Source organism: Diorhabda sublineata, chromosome 3 (genome assembly GCF_026230105.1).
Source record: "Diorhabda sublineata isolate icDioSubl1.1 chromosome 3, icDioSubl1.1, whole genome shotgun sequence".
Classification (NCBI taxonomy): domain Eukaryota; kingdom Metazoa; phylum Arthropoda; class Insecta; order Coleoptera; family Chrysomelidae; genus Diorhabda; species Diorhabda sublineata.
Window position 1 is genome coordinate 35,615,841 of NC_079476.1, and position 13,490 is coordinate 35,629,330.

The 13,490-nt window shown below is 32.6% G+C and overlaps 1 protein-coding gene across 1 annotated transcript in view; it reads left to right on the top strand.

The window, feature by feature from the left end:
• Positions 1 to 7,485: 7,485 nt before the first annotated feature.
• The window catches only part of LOC130441345 (uncharacterized), a 143,505-nt gene continuing 137,500 nt past the window's right edge, over positions 7,486 to 13,490 (top strand). The window contains exon 1 of the mRNA XM_056774972.1: positions 7,486 to 7,869. The gene's annotated coding sequence lies outside the window, so the exon portion shown is untranslated. The remainder of the gene's footprint in view (positions 7,870 to 13,490) is intronic.

Consider the following 13,490-nt stretch of genomic DNA (forward strand, 5'->3'; position numbering starts at 1 on the left):
TCAATACATTCATCTATTGGACTACATAGAAAACGCTCCATATCTGCAATTTTTATGTTACATCATGGTACTGTTTGTCAATACACAAGTTAATAAAATATTTTTGGTACAAAAAATGCAACAACTTTTCAAATATTAATCAATATTTGCTCAAGTTTTATATCACGTCTAAGTTTTTGCTACAAACCTAAATTCCAACGAACTCGATTTAAACATGGTTTATCCGTTTTTAATAAAAACTCATTACAAATTGCATAGGGTTAGATATAATAAATTCGAAGACAACCTGTTAATAAATTAGATAGTTCAAATCATTCGTACACAAAACTGAGCGAAAATATTTATCAAGGCAACAAATTTGGTACAAGAATTGGGACAAATTTTTTCTTTCTCAAAGTATAAGAATCAATAATTGTTTAAGTTTGGACTTATGTTTAAATTCAATTATTCACGAGGTTTTCAATGAATCTACACCTTATGTTTCATTATAAAGTTGACTACGGTTGTGGTTGAGAGGTAGAAAAAAACTTTATTGGCAACGATTTTACATTTATTTATTTCTTTGGCCAATTCTATAAATGGAATAGGAGTCTATTTCAGTTTTTTCAGCTGTTTTCTTGAAATCATTCTGTACAAATTTATGACATTTTTGTTGATCTCTAATCTAGTGATTTGATCATATTCACTTTTACAGTTTAGGTTTAGTGGTGAATTGTTTCTCGAAGCTTATCTTTTTTGGTATTTCATATCAATATATCTCCTAAATTTGATCCTTTTCCGAAGGAGGCTTCGGTTTGTTCCTGGTGACTCGTTCTCTAAGTGGAGACGTGGGTGATTTGGAATCATTTCTAGCGTAGCCGTTGGGCAAGTCTTCATGACCCCGGTTGTACATAGGCCAGACTTAGTACCTTCCAAAGATTGATTCTCGAGTTCGGACCGCCGCAGACCTCTAACCTATAAGTGATCTATTGGCTTTTACATCCATAGCAGGATCTTTGGATTACAACCCTAATTTCATCCCGTGAAGTTTCTGCATACCATCAGGACTTTCGTAGCTTTACTAGATAATTCATGATAAAGTTAACCCATAGAATTTACGAATTAATCATAGTTACGGATTTATTTGCTAGGAGATGTGGTTTAATCACTTCGATTTTTCGGTGGATTCAACAATGTGTGTTCTAAAATATCATCTTAACATCGTTAAAAAACTGAGAGAAAAAACGTTGCTGTATACTATGAATAATGTAGTTTAAGCTTATCGAAAATGTTTACAAATTAGTTCATATCATTACAAAATATATAATTTATTTACCAGGAACAATTCACAGATAAAAAGATGGGATAACAAAAGAAATTATTTGTTTTGTGAAGTTCTTTCTGATACCTATAATACTGCCTCGGTGTAATAAGTTTTTCGTCAAATATTCTTCATATTTCGTGAATTAATTATCAACGCGTAGGAGTCATTTCTGTTTTATAGTTTCAAAAGAAATTAATTTGTTCTCGACCTCCCAATCTATTCATTTTATAGAATCTCACTGCTGTCCTTTACATCGCCTACCAAGGGCAACAACTTGAAGTAAATTTGTAGTGATTTTATTCTTCATACTCTACATGTTCTGTAGCTGCCCGATTAAAGTACATAAGAAAAAAGAATTAGTCACCACAACGACGGTATCTCCATAACTTGACCACAGTTGATGACTGCAACTATCCCAGCTATTCTCAGATACATTTCTGTTCTTATCTCTAGTACTCGTATATATGAGTTGTTTGTAATTTAAAACTACTGATCGTCGGTGTTTTTCTGGTTTTCTACCTGCCCCCCATTTGAATTAAGAAAAAAAAAACAATAAAATTTCCAAAAAACAAAAAAAAAAATGTATGCTGGTGGCGTCCAATTTCATATCAAATAGTTACCCCATTAAAGTACGAATTATTTATATAGAGTTATTCTAAATAATGGACCTATCGTGAAAAATTCGTATTTATTAAAGTACAAATGCTACATGAATAATTTTTGTATAGAGGAAATTTCAAAGTTTTTTTTAATGTATTACAAGTGCTCAATGAGGCCACCTGCTGCTGCACGGCAAACATCTAAGTAGTCATCTGTGTGTGTGTCATCCTCCATAATTTATAGCAAAATTCGAAACGCTTCTCTTTGTCATTAGGGTTGAGAACTTGCACGAGTTCTAAACGGTGAGGTGTACAGCAAACGCCGTCTCAGAACTTTCCATACAGCTCTATTGGTAGACTTACTTGGGCTGCGAACAAAACTGTCTGATATCATCTTCTAACACATGCGGTCGGCCTGTGCTTTTTCCTTTACACACATTTCCATTTAAATTGATTATACCAATGAGTAATACTTTTTCTAGTTGGTAGTTTAATACCAAGTTCAGCACGAAATGCCCGCTGCACTACAATTTGCGACTCACTCAATAACACAGAGCACCTTGTGCTCTACAGTCGCCATCTCGCTCACAACTGGCAGTGACAGAGAATGGCGGCCTATTGCCGCGAGAACTCTAGCGGCCGCTTCTGGAACCATCACCGCCTGCCTACTCTTGTAATACATTAAAAAAAACTTTGAAATTTCCCCTTTTTATTGGTATAAAAATTATTCATGTAGTATTTAGTACTTTAGTACTTTAATAAATACGAATTTTTAAAAATGGGTCCATCGTTTAGAGTAACCCTGTATTTTAATTGGGGTCGAATACCACTTCGACGGGAAACTTTACATTCTGTTTACATGTTTAAAAAATCACAATATTTGTAAGATTAGATAAGACACAGAATAAAAAACTGGTGCTTGATTTGAATTGTTCATCACAGTTGTTTTAATTACATTTTGGAAGAATTTTTCCATTTAGTAATGTAAATTCAATTTAAAGTTGAAACCAATTACTTTAATAAACGTTTCTTCTAAAAATGGTTGCCAGGTTTACCCCATATATTTGTAAATGAGGGAATTATTAATTATAGCAAATACCAGGAAGTTAGGCGAAATTTCAATTCTGGATAATTCTGGAAAGATCTACAACTAGATCATTATACTAACAAAGCTAAAAATTTTCAACGGAATTAATGATTATCTCAACAAGATTTGCAATACGCTATTGTTTGCTGACATCGAATTTGATATAATTTGCTGACGGCGATAGCAAAGTCAACCGTTCAGCCGACTATCTTTTTTAATATTTGATTGGCATAAAAAGTATATAAACATTTTTTTCTGTGTCGTTCCAGGGGTGGCTGGTGCATAACCGCTGCAGCTTTCTCAAAAAAATGAGAGCAACAAAAATGATTACCTTAAATTATACTAATAATCTAAACTGATACATTAATTGTCGATTAGATGAATAATCGTTTTTTGGCCCCACAGCTCCGATGACCATGAAAATTTAGTTTGTTGTACAGTTTTTTTATGTGAGGGTTACACGATACAATAAGTAATAGAAAATGTCTCAGTTTAGATTATTAGTATAATTTAATTTAATCATTATTTAACTCTCATTTTTTTGAAAATATATATAAATAAAAAAACTAGATTTATGGACTGAACCAAGCTGGAATTTCGACGTTTCGGCTCCCACTTTGGAGTCGTTATCAAGAGAAGGGTGGTGGTAGATATAGCGTGGTTATTCGTTAATTGATAAGTAGTGATCCGATTCCGTGGTCTCAATCTGCCTACTCCAACGAATCACTGCTTTTTTTCGGTTGATTCCAAGGCCTCACTCTGCCTTGGAATTTCACCGAGGAAATGGAAAGCATCAAGAACACTCTTGACAGTAAGACACTCACTACTGGTCTTGAGCTAACTAGAAAGCTAGTCGCCTCGACCTTGTAATTATAGGGCACCCTCAGTTTACCTTTCAAACCAGTGGAGGAGGATTGAGGAGCTGGATATGAAAATTTGTGGATGCTCCTAAAAATTTGGGATTTGTTGTAACCATTTTGAATCTTTGTTAAAGTCATACTTTTTTGCGGGTACGCACTGATTTTTGGTCGGTATGGTACACCAGTTTCTGGTTATTTTCTCACTACAACTTCGCCTACATGTTTACTGGAGTCATGAAACTCCAATAAACAAAAAAATTTAAATGCTGGATTTGTCTAGCCGTCACCAACAATTTAATAAATCTAGCTCAATTCTGGCTAAAGATGGATATGAGGTGTTTCACAAATGACTGTTTCAAATAAAAACCTGCAGGTGCAATTGTTAAGTTTCACGAGGTAGCAAAACTTGTAGATACATCAATGGCGGCAATGGATATTCTGCAATGTTTCCAAAAAAACTCACTTCGTAGAAGGTTTGTCATCAGTCAAATTTACTTTGATTTTCTTAGCTTCCGTGTTGCTAAGATCTTTACGAAATCTTTATAATATTATACTATTTCGATTTCATTGTCTTTCTATTCCATGCAATTATAAAGATGGCTTTTGGAATTTTCGGGACTTTTTAACCTCAAATTTAACTTAATCTAATTTCTGTCCAAACTTGGCCGCCATCAAGAAGAATTCAATACAGTTTCCTGATTAAAATAGTTTTGTCTACAAGAATATGCGATACTCGTCCTGTTTCACAAAAAAGGGTGAAAAAAAGCAATCTCTATTATAATATAATTGATTATCTATATTTCTATCAGTTAAAAGTAATAGTAGTTTTTATTCTATGTTGAGAAACAATACACAATTTTTGCAGCTTATATAACTGAGACATTTGGGTGGATTCATGAAAACTGTATTCATATAACTTATTAAACTATAATTTAATTTCTAACCCAGACATTTAAAATTATGGTGTCGGCAATTTGAAATTTTGACAAAGAGCATTTCACATCTCTGTATACAGGATGTTCCGGGGTTAGGAGTGAGTATATTACGTGATAACGAATTTTTTGCATCAAGTCCCGTAACACCCTTTATAGTATATTTAGCTTTTTTTCGATTCTTTTGCTTTCCTATATTCAGGACTTGACAAAAAAAGATTAAACGTTACTTCAGTGCTCTTTTAGTACATCATATAACGCAAGATCTAATGCTAACGAAAATGAAATGAATAAGAAAAGCGGCGAATGAAAGAATATATGAATAGGTGCTTCGCTTTCTGAATTATTTCCGGACACAATTAATTTTTCCTCAGGTATAATCAGTGTCGCGGTAAGAATCATTAAATGATATGAAGGGGGTAAAAAAGTAAGGAAAACGTTTTTTTACCAAAACAGTTTAAATCTTTACTAAGATAATCAGTTAATATGATACCTAAAGGGCATTAAGTTCCAACATTGAACGGTGCAGAGTTATGAAAGGTCGGGGGAATTTGGAGCACTATGCAAATAAGTTATTAAAATCTTGAAGTTATTAAACAAAATGTATTTAGTATTAAAGAGATGTGGCTCCGGGATGGACCGAACAGATGCGGCTTTTTAGAATAGAAGAACGTCATAATTCATAAAATGGCATGCAGTTGTATCTAAAATGTTGAAGAATGATTTAAATGATAAAATAATGTGTTACACAAAATAAACGAGAGCCAGATTTCGAAAGTTAAAGACAAATTTTTATTTTAAATTTTTCTCAAATTATTAAGAAATTAATAGACTACTTTCCACATGTATACCGATCATATATTTTCTAGTTGCATTTGGTTAAATTATCTCATTATAATTTTGATATTAGAAATAATTATAAATGTTGTTAAGGATTTGTTGTTTCTTGAATGACTAGCTAAACGATATCTGGTAGGAAATAAGAAGTAAAACAATTCAAATTATTGATAAATATTACTATTCTATTTTTCAAATAATCTATAGTTGTCGGCGCCATTTTGGGACCACTTCAAAGCAGAATTTGAGATTGTCTAAGAGCAATACGAAGAAGTTTCTCCGTGGTGTCGTGACAGTTGACGAAACATGAATCCACTGGCACATAATAAAGACAAACGAATATTCGAAACAGTGGAATGCGATTGCCACCGTTTTCTGGAAATCACAAGGTGTGATATTTATCGGCTAGCTGGAGAAGGGCGGTGCTATACAGAATTATTGAACCGGTTCGACGCCAAATTGAGGAAAAAAAGGAGCGATTCCACTCTGATGACACACTCATATTCCAACAATCAAACTAAAATTAGACTAGATTGAGAAATAAATCGCCATTTTCCGAAATTTTTCTATACTACAGCTTGGTAACAAAAAAAGTTGCTGTTTCATTTGTGAATATGTGTTGGACTGCAAGGGACAAACAAAGAGGTTCCATAAGAAAATTTTTTTATTGGAAAAGCGCTATCTATGAAAATGAAGTCTTGTAGTTTTAAAAAAGACTTTCCAGAAGCCAAATTTTAGACAAAATCTTCAGAATCCACTTTACATACATTCGAATTTTGACAATATTGGGTATAGTGATAATAAACGTCTTTTTCCAATATATTTTCAAACTAACTTAGAAAAATCAAAAAAAGTAGGTAGCATCTTAATCCTTTTATTGTAATCCCCAATTCGACCAAGACGTTTTGGTAAGGAACGAAGCAAAATTAGACTAGGTTGAGAAATAAATCGCCATTTTCCGGATTTTTTGTTTACTACAACTTGGTAACAAAAAAAGTTGCTGTCGCATTTGCGAACTTGTGCTGGACTGCAAGGGACAAACAAAGAGGTTCCATAAGGAAAATTCCTTATTGGAAAAAGGCTATCAAAGGACATGAAGTCCAATAGTCTTAAAAAATACCCCCAGAAGCCGAATATCCATGAAAATCGTAAGTATCTATCTATCTATCTAGGTTGAGAAATATATCGCCATTTTCTGGATTTTCTTTGCTACAACTTGGTAACAAAAAAAATTGCTATGCATGTGCTGTACTTTAATTTGAATAACCTTTCGGCAAATATTGATGCTGCGAGGGAAAAAGAAAGAGATTCCATCAGAAAATTTCCTTATTGGTAAAGCTCATGGATATGGGTCACGAGTTAATAAAGACCTTCCAGAAACCAAATATTCATGAAAATCTAAATATTCTATTTTAGAAATAATATCTCTAAATATAGCTGATGTTCGTATTTCCACTCTGATAACAAAATGATACTAGATAGACAAATAATTCGCCATTTTTCGGAATTTCTCTTTCTTATTGGACCACCCTCGTATAATACTTTTAGTCGATGATCTATCAGTCATGTTTCTTGTTAGAATACGATATTTAGTACTTTTTGTGAAAGTTTATTATCCATGAATATAATAATATTTGACACTAGAAATAATTCTTGGATTTCTTATGTCTTTTTTTCATGATGTAATTTGTCACCAACAATTACTTTATAATTTTTTACCACATAAAATTCATATACGTGGTATAATAATGAGATATGCTATTTTAACAATCGATAGGGCCGACTCTAGGATCCTTTATCGCCGCCCTTGGTAGGCCCTACATTCGAACGACGCCTGCGTCGAGCCGCCCTAATTCTCAATACTGCCAGACAAGTTGGAAGCTCAACATGTTGTTCCCCCACGTTTTCCCAAAAACATTCAACAGCTTCGCAGCAACAGTCTAACACCAATCACACCGAAAGAAAAAAAATGTGAAAACGGAAAATCTCGCTTAAAAAAATTCCGTGCAATAATTCTATTCCCGAAAATGTAAACATTATATTTATGTTTAATCTATAAACACTTTTAGGACTAAAAATAGTATCTGTGAATTTTCTGGACTCAGTGCCGTATTGGATACGATGCGAGTATGAGTCGGCCTAATTTTGTGTAAACTTTTGTTTAAACTAATTGATATGAACGTAAAAAAAAGTTATCAGTCATTATCGGCAGTTTTTGGTTTACTTTTACGTTATTTTGATATTATGATAGGTAAGTACGTTTTTTTAGTATTATATATATGTCTATATGAAAAAAGACGAGTGCAATTTCTTGTATTAAATATTAGTTATAACAGTATAATATATATTTTAGATATATTCGGGAAAACACAAATTGAAAAGATTTCAAATTTCGATCTTTATAAAACATTTCACCTATAACTCATACTTTCTTATTTCATCGCCGCGTTCATCTTCCAGCATCAATATTTCGAGTATATTTCGGACCTTTTGACCTTGTAATCTTTTCAATTATTCATGAACTTGATTTTAACTACCTCCGCCAGTACATAATTTCCGACAAAAATGCTATCCGATTTTAATATAGTTCCCGTTGAATTTATGATTTGACTGGCAATTACTGAAAAATCGAAGCTGGATGAAAATTCATCCCAGTTGGAACTCATACAGGTGGCTACAGGATTCTCCTTTCTCCTGAAATTAGGTCAATATATGCTTATGAGCCCCTGTTGAAAAACTGACCGTGCTGGAAGCAGACATGAAATTCTCTTGTGTGAAGTTGCTGCAAGTAAATTAACTAGATTTTAAAATGACAAGAGTTCACGGTATCTTGAAATTTGAAATTAGTAAATATATTTAACTTGTTATTTCAATTATTTTTCTAGTATTTGTTTTTTTGGAGAATCAATCCTTTTATAAACTAAGAATTCCTTGGGTATTTTTCAATTTATAGCGATATTTCAGCTCGCAAATCGTCTGTTAAATCTACATTTCCAGAAAATTTGCATTATGAATCAATAGTTTCCGTTTATACTGGCGAAAAGACAAAATCTTCAGAATCCACTTCGAATTTTGACAATATCGGGTCTACTGATAATAAATGTCGTTGTCCAATACGTTTTTAAACTAATTTAGAAAAATTAAAAAGAGTAGGAAGCATCTCAATCCTTTTATTATGAAATTATTGTTATCCCTATTCAAAAAATTCGACCAAGACGTTTTGGTAAGGAATGAAGCAAATGGTAATCACATGGGATAACATCTGGAGAATATGTTGGCGTGGCGTGGTTTTCAAGATGCTGGTAGTTTGCGGTAGTGTGTTATGAATTTTTTTTTCTTTCAAAGCTCGGTCTAACCTCTCTGTTGTTCACTGTACACTTAGTGGGTTCACAATAAAAAATTCCTTTCAACACAAAATGTTATTTTCGAATGAAAGCCAGACTTTACATCGAATTTACTTTTTTTACTATTTTTCAACTATTGTAGCCTTCAAGCACCCATTTTTCATCTCCAGTAACAGTTTGCTCAAAAAATAACTAGAGTTTTGGACTCTTTGATACTGGTAGTTTCATGTTCATGTAAAACAAGCTTTAGTATTTACCAAGAGATGGTAATAGTTTCTTGCTACCATCTTATAGCTATCGTAAGATTTATAACCCATTTAAATAAAAATAAAAAGCATCTTTAATTATTTGTAAACCTATTATATAAAAAATTGATGTTAATGGGTTGGAATTCTTTTATAAAATAGAATTATTAGCCATATTAATAATGTTCAAAACATTTATTAACACATCAACTCATTGTTTGAAATAAGAAACAAGAAGAGGATTTATTTGAAGAACTAGAAATAAAATACATCTATTAAATCAATGAAGAAAAATTTTCAGCATATTTTCATTATTGTACTTTCTTCTTGATCAATTTCACACTTAGTTCAGCGAATTTACAATTTATCAAACAATATGAAACATAAATTTTGGAAACTTGTGCCAAGTTTTGGAATAGATAGTAATCGAAGGGTGCAAGATCAGGTGAATGTAGTGAATAATAAGATATTTCCACTAGTTTTCTGCAACAGTAGCGTATAAATGCTAGGGCATATTTTGATGCAAAAAAAATGTTTTCATCAACAAATGCTTGTCAACAAATCTTCATGAAATTGACCAGTTCCTTCTTTTCCGACATAATCAATGAAGGTTACATCTTTGGAATCTACAACAATCTGTAACAAAAAATGATTTTCGCTTTTTCTCGGATGAAGTCCATTGATTCGACTGTATTTATATCTTTGGGAGAAAATGGTCTATCTAAGCTCCATGTACTGTGACATAGCGAACGAAAAAATATGAATTATATTTGAAAATATCAAAAAATTCATTTGCATCGCTGCATCCACCTTATAGTTGTAATCTTTCATGAATCATATTGTATATCCACATTTATTTGACGATAGCTAGGTTTGGAGGCTTGTCCACTTTTGAAAACAGAGAAATCATTTTGTGGATTCGTGGAGTTTGAGTATAATATTTACGAAACTGTTCCTCGGGTTTTCATTTGTTTTTCCAAGTCAAAAATAATGTTTAATTAACACTCGACCCTTGCTTTATCTATATTTATATAGCAATAAAAACAATTTTCTTTATATGAATATGAAAATGATGATATACGAAACATTGTTAAAGCTAACAATATATTCACCGTAGTGAAAGTGGAAAATCACTCATCTGTTAGTTCGCACTCGTGTGATATCAATTGTTGGAATAATATTAGAAATAAAAGGAGAGATAAATTTGGAAAATTATATAATTATTACATGCAATTTTTGTCAAATAGTTTTTCAACTTCGTTATCATGTTTTGCTACTCGACTAAGTTCACTGAAGCTGATTTCTTGACTTACTTCTATTGTTATCGCAAATTGTAGTCCTCGATTCATGGATCTTGTGTTATGAACTTCATTTTTCACTCCCCCCAAAAATAAAAATCGAGCGATGTGAGGTTAGGGGAGCTCATAATTCGAAAGAATCGTGTCTCTATTTTCAGCCGTTCGCCCGACTTTGTTTACATTTAAAAGTGAAATTTGGTGTCAGGGTAGCCTCTAAAACATAGATCAGCTGAGAAGGTAATCATAGTCACAGGGCTGACGTAGCATTTAATTGAAAATATATATGCGGCTCACATTAAGAGGAAGGTTATTCAATTCCATTCAAAAAAAAAACTGTTTAAACAATCAACGCGGAAAAGGAACCTATTATTCGACCATACAACAATTATTTACTTTCTGAAAATCTTAGTTTTGAGACAATACAACCCCATTAGTTGTTAATATTGCCCCATCAGTGAAAATATATTTTTCAAATGTTATTTAGAGATGAGAATTCTGTAATTGGTCCTTAAATATTTCTTTTTGCGATTATATATTGGTATGAGGAATTTACAGTAATAAAATTTGAATTTCTATTTACTACGAGGGACTGTACAAAACATCAAAATGTATCCATCTTCTTTTGCTAGTGTTTGTGTAATACCTATATCATTATTTGAATCAAATAATGACAGATGATCTTAGAAAAAGTATAGTGCTGCAATTTTTATTAACAAGTTTGAAGTTAACAACTTAAAATGGCCTAAGCCAGAGATATAACTAATAAGTACGGCGTAAGCAGCACCAGCCCGCTCTTTACACCGCTGCTTACATCTGGTAAATTTAATTTAAAAATATCTGACCTTTTTAATTGAGGAATTGTGTGTTTCAATATTTATTAAACAGGATAACAAATCATTTTAGTCATTTTTTAAATGTTATTACAAACGTTTTTCAATATGATACAGTATGATCTTTTATTTTATCTCGAAAAGTACGCTGAATTATTCTTTCAAAAATATATTTTGAATTATACGAGGATGGTTCCAGTAGTACCTGGTCTGACCAAGAGATGGCGGTTATTGCTGAAAAAATACCACTGTATTAGAAAGTTAACAATCTATACAGCTTATGTTTCAAGTTAGAAGACGCTACGTTGTTTAGTATTTGTTTGGCAAACATGCACAAAATGGCCATCTTTATGTGATACAATACTTTTCTTTGAATGGCCTTAGCCCAATCAACATAAAAGCTGAGGTCTAGGTGAGACTGCTCATTCGAAAGAAAGAAAATTCACAAAGTGGTACTGGATGATCGTCGACCGAAAATGGACAATCTAGTAGACAAAAAAGGCATTTCAAAAAGTGCGGTACATCGTAAATAAACGAAAATATGGACATTAGAAAGTGGTGCTCCAGATGTGTGCGTCGTGATGATGTTTCCAACGAGTGCTTGGCAATGTTTCACAAGAATAAACCCAAATTTTTGCGCCGTTTCACTACCATAAATGAAACGTGGGTTCATCATTTCACACCCGAAGCAAAAGAGCAATTAAAACAATGGATCTAAAAGAGAGAACAGGCTCCAAAAATGGCAAGATCATGACGACGATTTTTTGGGACGCGCCTGTAATAATTTTCATTGACTATCTTGAAAAAGGAAAAACTATCAACGGCGAGTATGATGCGAATGTTTGAGCGAAGAAATCAAGCTAAAACGGCCGTATTTGGCTAAGGAGCAAGTGTTGTTTCATTAAGACAATACTCCAGCTGACATATCGGTTATTTCAATGGTCAAAATCAATAAATTAAAGTTTGATGCTACATCATGCACCCACTTCACCAGACGTAACTCCCTCGGATTATTTTCTGTTCCTAGACTTATAAAAATGACTCGGTGATCAAAGATTTTCCAACAATGTCCGCAGAAATGGATATAGAACTTATTGAACATCGCTGGGAAAAGTGTATGGAGCTAAAAGGGGATTACGTTGAAAAATGAATATATTTTTTTCCAAACTTTTTGTGTTTTTATTATGGGGCCACGTACTTTTGGGACCATCCTCGTAAATTTACGTCGATGAAGAGGATTTTCATTGAAAAAGATAAGGGTTTGCCTGATGAAAATATCAAATATTTCCAAACCATTATTCAATGGAGAAGATTATAATATTCAAATATCAGGTGATACAAGTTTCGAGTTATTTTATTGAATACGTTTATTATTATGAAGCATTTCGATGAAGCAACATTTAAGGCTCGAACTAATAGACTGAAAGTGTGAAGTATCAATTTTATCATTTGAATCAATACTATCAATTTATAAATTTCTACAATATGATAGCCTATCTTTATTGTGAATGAACAAATACATATTAGTTGAATTCGTCTCCAGCTTCTCCGAATAAAACCAGTTTCGATAATTGCTCTTCCCAAACTACACCCGAGATTCTGCGTTTTTCTTCCGCAATTTTGATTGAGTAACCGCCCTGAAAAGTTAATTCCGTTTCAGTTAACTAATTGTTTGATACCAAATCAACAGATACGTTCAGCATGTCAATCAATAACTGTCGTATACTTACCAACCTTGAAACTAGGTCAACTGTTAAGCTTATCCGAACTTCATTGTTTTTAAACAATATTAACAATCTCCCTATTATCCCATTTGGATAGGGACAATTCCACTGCCGTTAATCGTTTGATTTTAATTATAGTGACTTGTAATCCCAGTTCACTATCCTTAAAGAATATTCGATTTCAAGCTGTAGATATGTGGAAGATAATTATAGAATTCGTTATAAAATTAGTTTCTCAAAAAGTCATAAAACGTCTTAAAATCGCTATCAAAACTGAAAAACTAAATTGGATAAAAAAGAAAAGCTCAAGGTATTGACGAAATATCAAAAGAGATGATCAAGTATAGAGGTACCACGTTACACGAAGAACTAAGGACTATTTTCAATAAAATATTTGACACCAAGAGTATACCATCAAAATAGCAGGAAAG